The sequence below is a fragment of the Manacus candei genome, unplaced genomic scaffold (genome assembly GCF_025592945.1).
Source record: "Manacus candei isolate 608988 ecotype Guabito, Panama unplaced genomic scaffold, ASM2559294v1 h1tg000034l, whole genome shotgun sequence".
In the NCBI taxonomy this organism is placed as follows: Eukaryota; Metazoa; Chordata; class Aves; order Passeriformes; family Pipridae; genus Manacus; species Manacus candei.
The window spans coordinates 17383560-17397288 of NW_026138082.1; positions in this window are offsets into that span (position 1 = coordinate 17383560).

The following is a 13729-nucleotide window of genomic DNA, read 5'->3' on the forward strand; positions in this document are numbered from 1 at the left end:
ATTGAAGAAAAAGTCCCACTATTTAGGTGCAGAAGAGAGAGATATTTACTACCACAAATCACCTTTTGTCCCTTCCTATAAGGAGGCTGTAAGGGGAATTCCCATACCATGCCAGGTATATTTTTGATCACTCTATTCACACTGTTCTTACCAAGATTTTCATTGACTTTCAGACCTAATCTCCAGCAAGAGGGAAGAACAGCACTAATTTATTTTGTCCACACAAATATTTACAATTAATGATTCTAAAGCTTCATACAGCTAACACTTGGATTCTCAGAGTGATACAGCAAGCTTCTGTGTCTGCACTTTGTGAAATGTGTAAATTTCTTCTTTACACATTTCAGGTGGTAAGCTTAATCCACCCTGCTGGGAAAACCATTCAACGATATCTTTACTTGAAAAATGTGAAGAAAGAAAATAACTTGTGGTATAGCACACATAAATTAAGATTTCTGTTAATAGCCTAGATGTATTAAGTAAAAAATGTGTAGATTGCACTGAAGTTCATTTCGGAGGAACCCTGATTCCAAGTAGTATTCATACTGAGAAGCTAGAGAATAGAGCATGACAAGGTTGTGAATTCTGGGTTGCTGTGCTTATTGCTATAGGAACTTGGTTGATTTGGCAATCTGATAACAGAAGAGTACACAGAAGAAAGCCTGAAGCCAAATCATAGTCAGAAGTTGTTATGAGGTAAATTACATTTCCTTTTGCTCTATCTTGAGGCTGAGCAAATGCAAAATGTAGTGACTTCCCGGACCATGTCACTTACTCTGGGTGCAGTGGTTTCTGAAGGTGGAAATTTTTCTAATGCAGTAGCTTAGGTGAAGTGAATGGTAAAACCTCAGCTAAGATCAAACAGGCAGGGCACAAAAAAGAGTACTTTTTTCCCTCCCAATAATAACAGAAGCATGTCTAGTATAGTAACAATGTTAAGAGGTACTTCCAGTCAAGCATGAAAAACAAAATATAAAAAAGGGGTTTTTAAGAGGGCAAGAACTCAAGTGCTGTATCTTTAGATTTAACCATCTATTTAAAAATTATTAATTATTTCTTAGTTTTACATTTTAATATCATAAACTCTGTTTATAGAAACTTCAATGAGGTGATAAATGTATTCCCCAGTGAGCAGTGATCCAAAACAGAAGGCACTGGTCAATATAAAAGTAACACAAATGTACTGTCAGAAGTCTCCAAGGGATTTTTTGCATGAGGAATAAATTTTTTGTCAACCTCAGACCAGAAAGAGACCTTCAAGTGAATATCATACAGGTTCCCAAACAGATAATAAATCATAACAGTGCAAGACTGAAGACCAATTAATATACAGATTATATTTTAATGTGAAGTTTGGGTTACTTTCTAAAAAAGCATCATTTTCATAGTTAGTCTTTAAAAAAAATTTTGTCTACTTTGTGAATGTGGTTATCTCTGTCTTGTGGCACCAGATAGCCTACTTTTCAATAAGGAAAGTTAGTGAAAAAAAAAAATTAACGACATCTCGTCAAAGTAGCCAAATCTTTTTAGTGCTTATGTATTTACAGAGCAAAAACTGAGGTCCAAAATGTTGTTTTTTAAAATGTCTTGTTAAGGAGAATGCAGAATATTTTGCAACTCTTAGAGGTTCAGTTTTTCCAGTAATATCCAACATTATGCAGTCTTAGAGCTCCATTTCAAAAATTTGGTCAGATGTCCACAGATATTATTGGAGTCTATGAGGTTGTAAAAAATGCAGTTGATCTTTTCTCTATCTTTCAGTGCCTAATTACCTTGAAAAACCTGGTCAATTACTTCTTCACTATTTTTAATGTGAATGCCCTTCCTGTGCTTGTGTTAATCCTTCCAATGCTACATGAACAAAAAAAGAAAAAAAAAATCGCTAATGTAGCAACATATCTTCCAGTAACTCTTATGAATTTCAAAGCACCGTATGCTTACAGATCTAGCTAATTAGGCACTCAGAGACAATGCTAAAGCAAATCTCAGTGTGCAAGGAAACAAACATGTGAAGTGAAACATATTTACCTCTGTTCATATATTTGTCTTGTTTTGCTCTTCTCATTTTTCTATCCTTGTGACAAGCTGCTCTTTTTCATATTGTGTTTCATGCTTGACTGGAAGTGCCTACTCCACGTTGTTACTGTACTAGCCACACTTCTGCTATTATTGACAAAACATAAGCTCTTTTTACTGCCTTGTCTGTTTGATTGTAGCATAGCTTCTACCAATTTAGTATCACTTCAGTTAAGCTGCTATGTTAGAACTGTCTGCACATTCAGAAGCTGCTATATTTGGTTTTAAAACTTTTGCAACTTCTACCTGTTTTTTAGCAATGACAATATCTCAACTCAGTAAAAATATGTAAAGGTTTAGTTTGGTTTCTAAGTGTTCTCAGACTCCTTCTGTCTAGTCAGTTTTGCAGAGTTCTTGTATCGTTCTTTTTTTTGTGTATCACTGCTGCTTCCATATGCAAGAAATTATAGTTGAGAAATTATTTCCTTTTACAGAATCATTCACAACTTCAAGAATTTCCTGTTTTAAGATAAGGGAGCCAACAAGAACAAAATACCCATTTAAATTTACATTTCCTACTATCAACATTACAGATTTAAATTGATTTGATAATCCATATACTATTACCATACAAGTAGTGTCTCTTGAACTGCCATACAGCTAGAGAAAACTGCACTGCCTGAAGAACTCTGGCCCACGACAAGAGAACTTACTATTAACATTTGCAAAATAATTGTTTCAAAATTATGTGTCCTGAAAATGCACATGAATGAAGAGGCTTTAAAAAGAAACAGGCAATTAAAAGTCATCATATATACCATCTTTCTTCCAAAGAGTTTTATGATCACATTGCACCCATAGTTCAAGATACAGTTTTGGAGAACTGCACCTAAATGGCAATCAAGAACTGGATTGTATTTGGGTTGTGTAGCAGGGTTTTGGTAGGGGGGGAGGGCCACAGGGGTGAATTCTCTGAGAAGACACCAGCAGTTGCCTTTGTATCAGATAGAGCTAATTCAAGCTGTCTCCAAGACTGCAGGACAAAGCTGAACCCATTTGTAAAGTGATAATCACAGAAACATAGAACCATCAAATGCAATGGAAAGGAACTTTAAAGATCATCAGATCCAATCCCCTGCCATGGGGAGGGTTATCTTTCTGTAGACCCAGTTTCTCAAATGCCCATCCAAACTGACCTTAAACACTTACAAGGACAGGACATTCACAACTCCTCTGAGCAATCTATACTGACATTTCACCAACCTCATTGTAAATAATGTGTATCTTATATCAAGTCTAAACCTACCCTCTTTCAGTTTAAAACCATGTCCTGTTACTATAGCCCCTGGTAAAAAGTCCCTTCTTATCTTTCTTATAATCTCCTTTTACAACCTGTAAGGCTGTAATAAGGTCTCCCTGGAGCCTTCTCTACATTGAATAAATTCAAATCTCTCACCCTTTCTTCAGAGGAGAGGTGCTCCAGCCCTCTGATCATGGCCCTCCTCTGAACACGGTCTAACAGGTCCATGTCCTTTTTGTTCCAGGGACCCTAGATTTGAATGCAGTACTCCAGATGGGGTCTCATGAGAACAGAGTAAAGGAGTAGAATCACCTCCCAGGATACAGTTGGCTTTATTGGCTACAAGTGCGCAATACTGGCTCATGTTTAACTTTTGATTCATCAGTATCCCCAAGTACTTCCCTGCAGCATTACTCTCCATCCATTCATCCATTCATCATTCATCTTTAGTAAGGATCAAAAATTCTGCACAGCAGCCTCAAGAGAGGAGTGAGAAATTGTGAGAGAAACAGTCCTTCAGACATTCATATCAGTGGAGGAGGGGGAGAAGGGGCTTCAGGTACTGGAGCAGAGATTCCTCTGTGGCATGTGGAGAGGCCCGTCATGACAAAGCTTGTCCCCATGCAGCCCATGGTGGGCCATGCTGGAACAGATATCTGCCTTGTATCCCATGGAAAACCTCATGATGGAGCAGGCTGCCAATCAGGACCCGTGGACCCATAGAGAGAAGAGCCCTTGCAGGAGTAGGATTTTTGGAAAGACCATGGGGGACCAGTGATGGAGCAGTCTGTTCCTGAAGGACTGTAGACATGGAAAGGACTTGTGCTGGAGTAGTTGCTGAAGAACTGCAGCATGTGGAGCAGACGCACACTGAAGAAACTTCTGAAGGACTATGTTCCATGGGACAGAGCCTACACTGGAGGAAGGTAACAGCACAAGCAGGAAGGACCAGCAGAGATGAAGACTAATTACAACCCCCATTCCTTGTCTCCTCTGTACTTCTCAATGGGGCTGAGGTCAAAGAATCAGGAAGGTAATAGAGCCTGGGAAAAGAAGAGGGTGGAGGGAAGTTTCATTTAGTTTAGTTTTTGGGTTTCACTTTTGTACTCTGTAATTAAGTGTCAATAGTTTAATTTTTTTGCCAAATTGAGTCTGGTTTGCCCATAAGATTAATTGGTCAATGATCTCCCTGTCTACCTCAATCCATGACCTTTTCCATCATATTTTCTGCCCCGTTCTTCTGAGAAAGTGGATAGGGCACCTTAGTGAAAACCTGGTAGACAGATGAGGTCAATCTACCATGGTCACCCAAACAAAGTTAGTTGGAACCTGATCATTTAACATATGGAATAACCTTTATACTTTCTTCTCCTTAAAATCTTTTCCTTCCCCTTGGATTTCAGAGGAAGTCCAGGGGTTTTATTATTTTCATCGAATATCTAAAAATTGGTATTACTTATTTTTATATTTTTACTAATTAAAATTCTAGACACCTATCTATTTTTTTATTCCCAATTTTCACATTACTGGCAGTGGTTTAAATTGTGTTAACTCTCAAACATCCTTACATAAAATTCTGTCATTTAAGCAAATAAAAATGTGACATCTATAATTTCTGAAATGCAATTTGTGATTAGATTTAAATTTCAAAAATAAATTAGGTTGAGATACAGGTGATTCTTAAAGTACATGTAAATATTTTCATTTGATTATAAAAAGTAATTATGTTGACAAGCAATATGTCTGAAAGTGAAAGCGGGGTTATGAAAAATTAATGTAATCATTGAACTGCTTGATAACTCTTGAAAATGTGATAATAAAATAAATCAAGGAGATGTCATTTTGTAGAGCAGAAGAAGCAACGTTTGGACAAAAGTAAATGTTCTAAGAAAATCAAATGCTGCTATGGAGAAAAAAAAGCTGTCATAATCAAATATAGGCTTTAGACATTTATTTCTGACAGACATATCACATAAAATTCCAATACTTATGGGCCTGGAACGTTTTACCAAAATAAAATTGCTTCAAGGTGATTAACTGGAAATATCCATTGGCTTAAAAGTGACCATTAATGTTTCCTAAATACATGTTCTGTCATGAACTTGTGATCTAGTCAATCAAATTCTTCACTCATTGCTAGAAGCTATGTTTCCAGAGCTTAGTTTCAAAAAAATGCTGGAAACTCAAAGAAGAACCAAAGCCTAGCTCCTGCTTCATGTCCATGGATGTCTACAAGGAAGAGTTAAGAGAGGTTCAGCCCATGGTGACAGGATTGTTGTCTACAATAATGCGCTTTCTTTTCAATGGGTGCTTTCTTTTTGTTGAATTATTGAATCTTGATATCCCAGAATCATGGAATGGTTTGCATTGGGAGGGACTTTAAAAGGCCTAGTTCCAACAGCCCTGACACAACTTCAGGCCATTCCCTCGCATCCTGTCACTAGTCACCACAGAGAAGAGATCGATGCTATACCCAGGCTGTAAAGCCATGACTCTCACATCCCAGGAAAATGTGTAAATAGAGTGAGGACTGAAGTGCACTCTTCTTGTTCAAACACATGTAGTAAATGGAGGGGTCAGGATTGGAGGAAAAGGAAAAAAATCTAGTAGCTCAACACTTAGGACAGTTGTGTTCTCATATTTGAGTAATTTTAATCCAATTAAACATAACAAAAAAACACATATGACCAGTGAGAGTGAAAGGAATGAAAGTACTTCTTGTCCCTCTGGACAAACCCAGAGCACTAAAGATGAACTAACCTCTTTATGTCTTATACACCTTCTGAAGCAGTTCCTTTTCTATTAGTCTTACAAAGCGGAACTAGAAAGGGTACATGTACATGGTTGTATTTAGGAAAGCAATCAGGAGCTTTGACTAAGAATCAGCTTTTCATTTCTGAAGCCTCTTTGACATTGGGCACACCGGACCACAGACAGAGCCCCAGACTTGCTTACAATCAAACATGCCATCACTGAGGAAGGGTGGGACAGACAGCAAGCAGTACAAGGATTAGGGCCAGTCTGTAAAATTGTCTTCCCTGTCTTCCGGGGTTGAGAGACTGAGATGAAAAGAAAGGAAAAGGAAGAGCTAAAAAAACCCTATACTGTTTTTTGCAAGCCTCACTGGATCAAAGGCAGTGTGGTACAAGCAATATGAGATAGTTTGACCCTCAAATATGTGGCTAAGCTTCCAAAATGCATGATGACTATTTTTCCCTTTTTCTTACACAAAGTGAAATTTCATTGCTTATAATAGAAAAACAAAGCTTTTTTTTGGTAGAGAGTCAAATATTTTCATGAAGGTGAAGACTTGCAGACAGCAAAGAACAGTTAATACCAACTGGGCAGAAATTTGGAATCTTCATTAATACTGGAAAAGTGAAGACGGTTATGCTATCAGAGCTCAGACTACAGTCCAGGTGTTGCTAAAGAGGAAAATTAAATATTCTTTTCCTTGTAAATTGAAAGCATCTCTATTATATGGTATATATTTTAAATATGTATGTGCTTATGCATTTTCAAGGCAGATGTAAATCTTGAAGTATGACAGTGTTTTTAATATTGTATATCCTAGTGTACATACAATTTAATTGACTAGAGACAGTCAGTGATTGATCAGATTACATCTTACAGGCAAAACAATATTTACTGTTACCTGTAGCTGAACTATACCGGTCAGCATTTTATTACCGACGCTGGTTCTGGCTGAATAAATGCAAAATGACAAGAATATGTGCACATTTTAGAGAACAGTAAAAAGAACGCGATACAATGAAAGAAAATAAAGAAGAAACAAAGGGCAGAGTGGAGCTTGTTAGACATGGATGACAGAGAAGTAACTTTAAATCATTTGAAGAAAATTTAATTAGATTATAGACACAGAAAGAGCAAAGTTTGATCTTTCAAAGGATAAATGACAAAGGTACTGTGGTTCAGTTCATGCACTGAATTAAGGACAAATTTTAGGAAAGATGAATACAGAAAAACCATGGAATTCAGGATAAGAAACAGAGAATAAATAAAGTACTACAATAGTAGTTATGAATGTTAGGAAATAACATTTCTAAGAGAGTTTATTGGCTCCATTTTAGATGTGACTGAATGTTAGTTATGACTTTGATATCTCAGGAAAATGTTGTAGTCATTACAAACGGATGAGGCCAGAGGAAAAAAAAAAAGGAAAATAAAAAAGTTCATTTAACTAATGAAAATAAAATACAGGAAATAAAAAGAAGTAGCTATGAATCATAATCTGATATATAATATGAAAGGCGTAGTAGCAAACAGTATAATTAAAAGCATATTATTAAGGCAGCTCAACAACAGTGACAGAACTTTATGAGGTAATCTTCTTGTCCCTATATGGATTTAAAATTTACAGATTCCCTGTTCTGCTACAAGACACAGGAATATTACTTTCATATTACTTATTCTTAATTTCTACTTGTTGCAGAATGTTCAAATGTTTTTTGTTTTATTTTGACAAAAGCAATGATTTAGGATTTAAAAATACAGTATTGAAATTCTGTATCAAAGGTATAATCAGCTGGGAGCAGGAGCTGACTAAATTAAACTCATTCTTGGATACCATAATCCTTGTATATTTCCTCTTTTATAGCAGGTAATTGAATGTCTTCTATGCTACTTGGGAACTTGGGCTACATTTGGGGTTTTTGCAGATTCAGATTTTTAATTAAGCTTTGTCTATGGTAGCCCTCTCATAAATTCATTAGCATGTCAATAATAATACTTAGCAGCTTTCCCTCCTGTATTAGGGAGGGTTCGAACCATACTGAATCGTGAAAACCATGACACCACTGCAGGCTCAACAAAATTGATATTTTTACCAAGAGGTGGCCAACAAAGCGAACAAACCTAAAAGGGAGGAAGGAGGAGAGAAATAAGCCCCCAACACAACCTCCCCAGTTACCCAGCTGTTGCCCCTAAAGTTATCTTACCGAACCTAGCATGCCTATAATTACCCATGGCAGAAGCTGCATCCTTGGAGAGTCAGTAAGTTCACAAACTGGCAGGCGCCCCCGCCAAAGGCAACGTTGTCCTTGAGGTAAAGCTAGCTCTCCTCCAAGAAAGCGCTATCTGCTTTTTATGCAATTAGCTGAGTGACCTCAACCTCCCAGGTGTGGCCAGCACTGCCCAGCCAGAGGCTCTCCGTCCCACCCCCTTGGTTATATAAGTGAATCTCTTCTGCGCACGTGTGGCTTTCCCTGCACCTGCGTACTGCACTCAGGGGGTCTTTTCCAAATGAGTCTGGGGGTGCTACTTCATCATTATAGTTTTCACTTTCTCCTTCAAGCGACCTTGGAGGACAATTAGCCAATCACAGAACACCAATTAAAACAGTTTATACAAGAAGCTCTCTCTCCAAGGACGAGGTACCCGCTTATCACTACTTGTTTTCTCAAAGCTTGGTAGGGAAAGAACAAAACTTTTACAGTTGTCTGGGCCAAACACAGACCAAAAGTATCAGCATAAATTCACCCTGGAGTGAACTCTCCCAAGAGTTCAAAACACAAAGTAAGAGGGTAATTATCACTAGTATTATTATAAATGTGGGTTAAATACAGCATAAAACATTGAATTGAATGTCAGTCAGCAATGGAGCTACAGATAAGATCTGGGTACACTAAACGTCAATTAAACAAAAAACACTGGTTCAGATCCCCTCTCAGGGCACACTATACCATTTTATTATGGGGTTTCACTCCACTCTTTTTAGAAGTTTGCCTTTGAAAATGAAAATTACTTGTCACTGGACTAATTAGAGAGGAAACTAATAGCTGAATACAAGCTCTGAAGCTAAACACAGATACATCTCTGTATTGATGGCTGCTGATGTTTTGCATTTTTGTGCGTTGCATATGAATGATACTTCAGGAAAATATATCTATACCACTAAATAAAAGTTGTCTTGTACCTAAGGAAAATGACTCCTTGTACTTAAGGAATCTAAATTCTATTTCGGTTCTGCCACAAATGTCCTGTGTGATTTAGAGCTACCTTTCAGCCCCACTGAAACGCAGTTGTTCTGTAAGTAAAAATTTCTAAAGGTCTCTGAGACAGAAACGGAATTGCAAAAAATGTTTTGGATCAATGATTTAAAGGCTCCACAATATTTTTAGCAAAAGTTAAATGAAATGTTGCATTAATTCTATGTTATCTGCCCCCATATTTTTAGTATAGTTAAGAGAATTTACACATACCTTTCATTGTTTTGGTCCAGTTAATACAAAGAGACATTATTAATATAGTTCTGTCAAGCATTATTAAGAAATATTTTTGTTATGTGATTAACAAATTTAAAACTGTATATATGCATTAGAATTTATAGTAGATTTGTACAATAACATGTGTTGCCGCCACACTAATGTATCATGAATATCTGAAAATCAATGCAATAATAACAAAGGTCTCAGTTTCTTCATTAACTGTAATTAAGTCAATAGATAAAAGAAATATAGGGAATCTTTTTTCTAATGCAAACATTTATGACCATAATTATTACAAGTACAAGACTGTACTGCTTGTCTTACAAATCAAGATCAGAGGCACAATCCTTAGCACAACCAAATACAACGTGATACCAAAAGTTACCTCACAGAAAAATAAAAAAAGAGAGATTGAGCAATGAAAAAGAACAACACAGCCATGCAGAATTACAACAGTGAAGAAAAACAATTAAGACAAAACAATCTCATTAGGCAGTCTCTAATCCCAGAAGAGATGTAAAGCATTTTCTCCATCAAAAGTTTATCTGATTTTTTTTCACTGCATAGCTCCTTTCTCTACAACGTGCCTGTAACAAATGTTACAAATGTGGATAGAGCCTTCCCAAATCTTCGTTCACAAAGCCTAGCCATGACTGACTATTGGCATAATTTTGTACAGCAGTTCTTAATTCTCAATGTAAAAATAACAAAGTTTTATTACTTCTTTGCCAGGTGAATGGTTATGCTAATGACTACGTGAATTTTTTTTTTCAAGCTACTTGTTTTGTTTAAAATTGATCTTTAAGACTCTTTTGATTGAAAGCAAGAAAAGACTTGGAAAACTGTTTGAAGGAGTATTATGTATGCAAAGACAAATATTTTTAAAGAGCTGCTTAGTTTAGCCAATTTTGCTCTTAGATATTTGTGTTGAGGATACTCAATAAAAAAGTGGACTCAATGCCGAAATTTTACATCTCTAAAAATATATTCGACAAGCTTGTGAATTAGCTTATAACTAATTAGAACTAATAAAAAGCAACACTTCAAACCCTTTGTGGTTTATTTCATTTTTATAGAGAAGGTTGCAAGTTTAGGGTAACCATTTGTTCTCAAGCCTAGAGAAAAAGCCAAATAAATATTCAAGGTTACTGAAGCTTTTTAAAGGAATGTAACTCACCAGTTAGGAGTGCGTCTCTTTCCCTTCCTATCAAGCCCATCACATATTGTATTAAAAGTTTCAAAAGATTACTAGCCCTTACTTTGTTGACATATTTTTGTAAAAAACTTCTGGGAAAAATACAAGTCTGATAATTTATGCATATACGGTCAATATAACAACAAACAATAAAAGATTTAATAGCCAACTAAATCTTATTAATATGCCTAACATTCATACAACAACAGATAGATTATTTCCAGCCTGAATAAATAAAAAATACAATCAAACAAACTACAAATATATTTTGTGTCTTTAAATTTGTGGTGGCTGTTGAAAGTACTGTTGGAATCTGATCTATGTTAAGAGATGAAGACAAAGGAGAAGACTAGTTCCTTACTAGATAATGTTGTATCCTGTAAATTGTAACTTTGCTTTAAATAATGAAGTACTGTTGTTCTAAAGTTTCTTCATTATTTTTACAGTATTTTAGAATGTGAAATCCAAAAAGATAGATTCTGCATGATTATACACCATTTTATATAGTCATTGTGAACAGGACTCTTCAAGAATCAAAAGTACTCTTGCATTTCAACTGAAGGCTTTGGGCTATAAATATAAATCCTCTAAACAGTGGTGTGTGCTTTGTTAGGCAGTAAAAATTGCTGCATCATGAAAAGAAATACAGTCCATAACCCCAAACCCAGGACAGTGTCTGTCAGGGACCTTCAGATTTTCTCCTACTTACCTCTAGCCATCATCTAGCAGAAGACCTAAGGGACTTAATGGGTGTGGAGGTATGCTTTTTATCCAAAGAATAAGAGTCAGCACTTGTGTATAATTTTTTGATTTTTCTTTTTTTAGTGTTTGCTTGGGGTTTTTTTGGTGCGTTGGGATTTTTTTCTGCATCTTTTAAAACATTTTTTGTCACTTTGACAAGTGACTTTAGAAGGGGTCAATGAGTAACACTGGGACTCAATGGTCCTCTTTCCTTGATTCAAACCCTCTGGCCTATCTCCATTTTGAATAAACATTTTTCATACACCTACTAAACATTTTTAAAAAGCCTTAAGAGGATATTCACTCACAGCAAAGTGAACAGCTCTATGAAATTGTCCCCCAAACATTTCTGTAGGAAACTCTAACCTTTCCCACCCCTATAAGATTTTCACATACCCAGAATATTTTCCTCAGTGTCAGTTTCACCCATCAGAAGCTCTGTATTCTCTTTATGAGAACACTGATTTTTTTGACTTTGACAGCATAAACAAAAAAAAATTATCATGGTTTGATTAATCCCTGTTGGAATACTAAAAAAGTACAGACAGCAAATGTTAATATGCACAATAGGGGTGGGGTTTGTTACTGGTTCTGAAAAATACCTGGTCCATCCCAAATAAGAAAAAGTCCACAGAGTAATAAGAATCAAAGCAGATTGTTTCCTTTTTAAAAAAAATAACAACCTTTTGATAGATTTCTTGGAAAACACTGTGATCTAGCCATTACACTGGGTACTTGGAGTCATAGCCAGCTGCATGAGGTACAGTACTTTTGAAGCAAATACCTGCTTCCCAGTGGCTACTGTGCAGAGTGGAAGACTGCCCCCAGTAAACTAGACTTTACTCTCATCCCAAGCAAATTCATTGACAACATAAAAAATATGCTACATATTTTCTTAAGGTGTAACCACTACACGAATTTTTAAGGAAAATAATTTCCTGTGATTTAAAACAGTAGGGACAGGAAAATTTGACATAGAAGAAAAAAAAATGTGGTTATTTTTTTGTAAGGCACTTTTAAATTATCACCATTGCACAAAAGATGTTTCTATTCTCATATTCCATTAAAAAATGCTTTATTTTCCCAATAAATGTACTGTCTTTGAAATGAATATTCTTCAAGATGGAAATAGCAGATTTTACTGCTTGCAACCATGACTGGAAGCAGACTGATACATTTAATAAAAAATAATTCATCACAATCTCACATTGCACATGAGGAACTAGTCACAGTAGATCACACAGCAAGTTTGATAGTTTACCAAGACAGGCATCAAATAATATCTGGATTTATAAGTTATTTCATTTAGAGATAGGAGGAAATAAAAAAATAAAACAAAAAGGAAAAAAAATCTTGTCTAAACATACAAATTAATTTTTGACTGAACAGAATAACATATAAATTCCATCTTACCCTGAAAACATCTCTACTTAATGAAAAATAAAAGATATTCTGGTTGTTATTTCATTGTTTTAGTGACTGGATAAATCAAGGGAAACAATATCCTGTCTCAATATGAAACTTCAGAAAAAAACACAAGTGACTGCCAAATTTTATTGAGTATTTTGATACTTGAAAACTTTATCTTCTTTAAGTTGATTCAGATTTCAGTGGACTAGAAATAAATAAGACAGCTCACACTAAACTCAGGGAACATTGATTAATAAGGAGATCTAAATTGTGTCTGAACTTTCTAATCAACCAAAAAAACCTTTCAAAAACTTCAGTTTAGAGGGCAATGATTGCTCATTATCATAATAATGATTGCTCATCTCAAAGTGAATTAGGTGTGGGAACTGATCTCTCTGCATATACTGAAGAAACATGAGTATAATAAGAAGTAAACTGTCTTTATCATTTAGAGGCAGTCAGGGAGACTGTATGGACTTGCTGACAGCTTAGTGTGACATACTTTCTCTTTACCTGTCCTCAGGCAGGTTTATTGGTGATTCTGTCATTTCCCTAACCTACAAGCTCAGACCTCCACCTTAGACACACAAGATAATACATAAATAACTCCTGTCTATCCTTAACATTTCCTAACCTGCCAAATACCAGGGATTACTGATCACACTGGAAGTCCACCACGAAATGAAGCAAGGTGTTTAAAATGAGCAATTTCTTTTCATTAAACTGACCTCTACAAATGGCCTCATATCTCCATTAGCAGTTCAGACAAGGTAGAAAACTGATTTTGCTTTGGAGAAGAAAATAGATGATCATCTTACACCCTCTCAGCAAGAGTAGAAA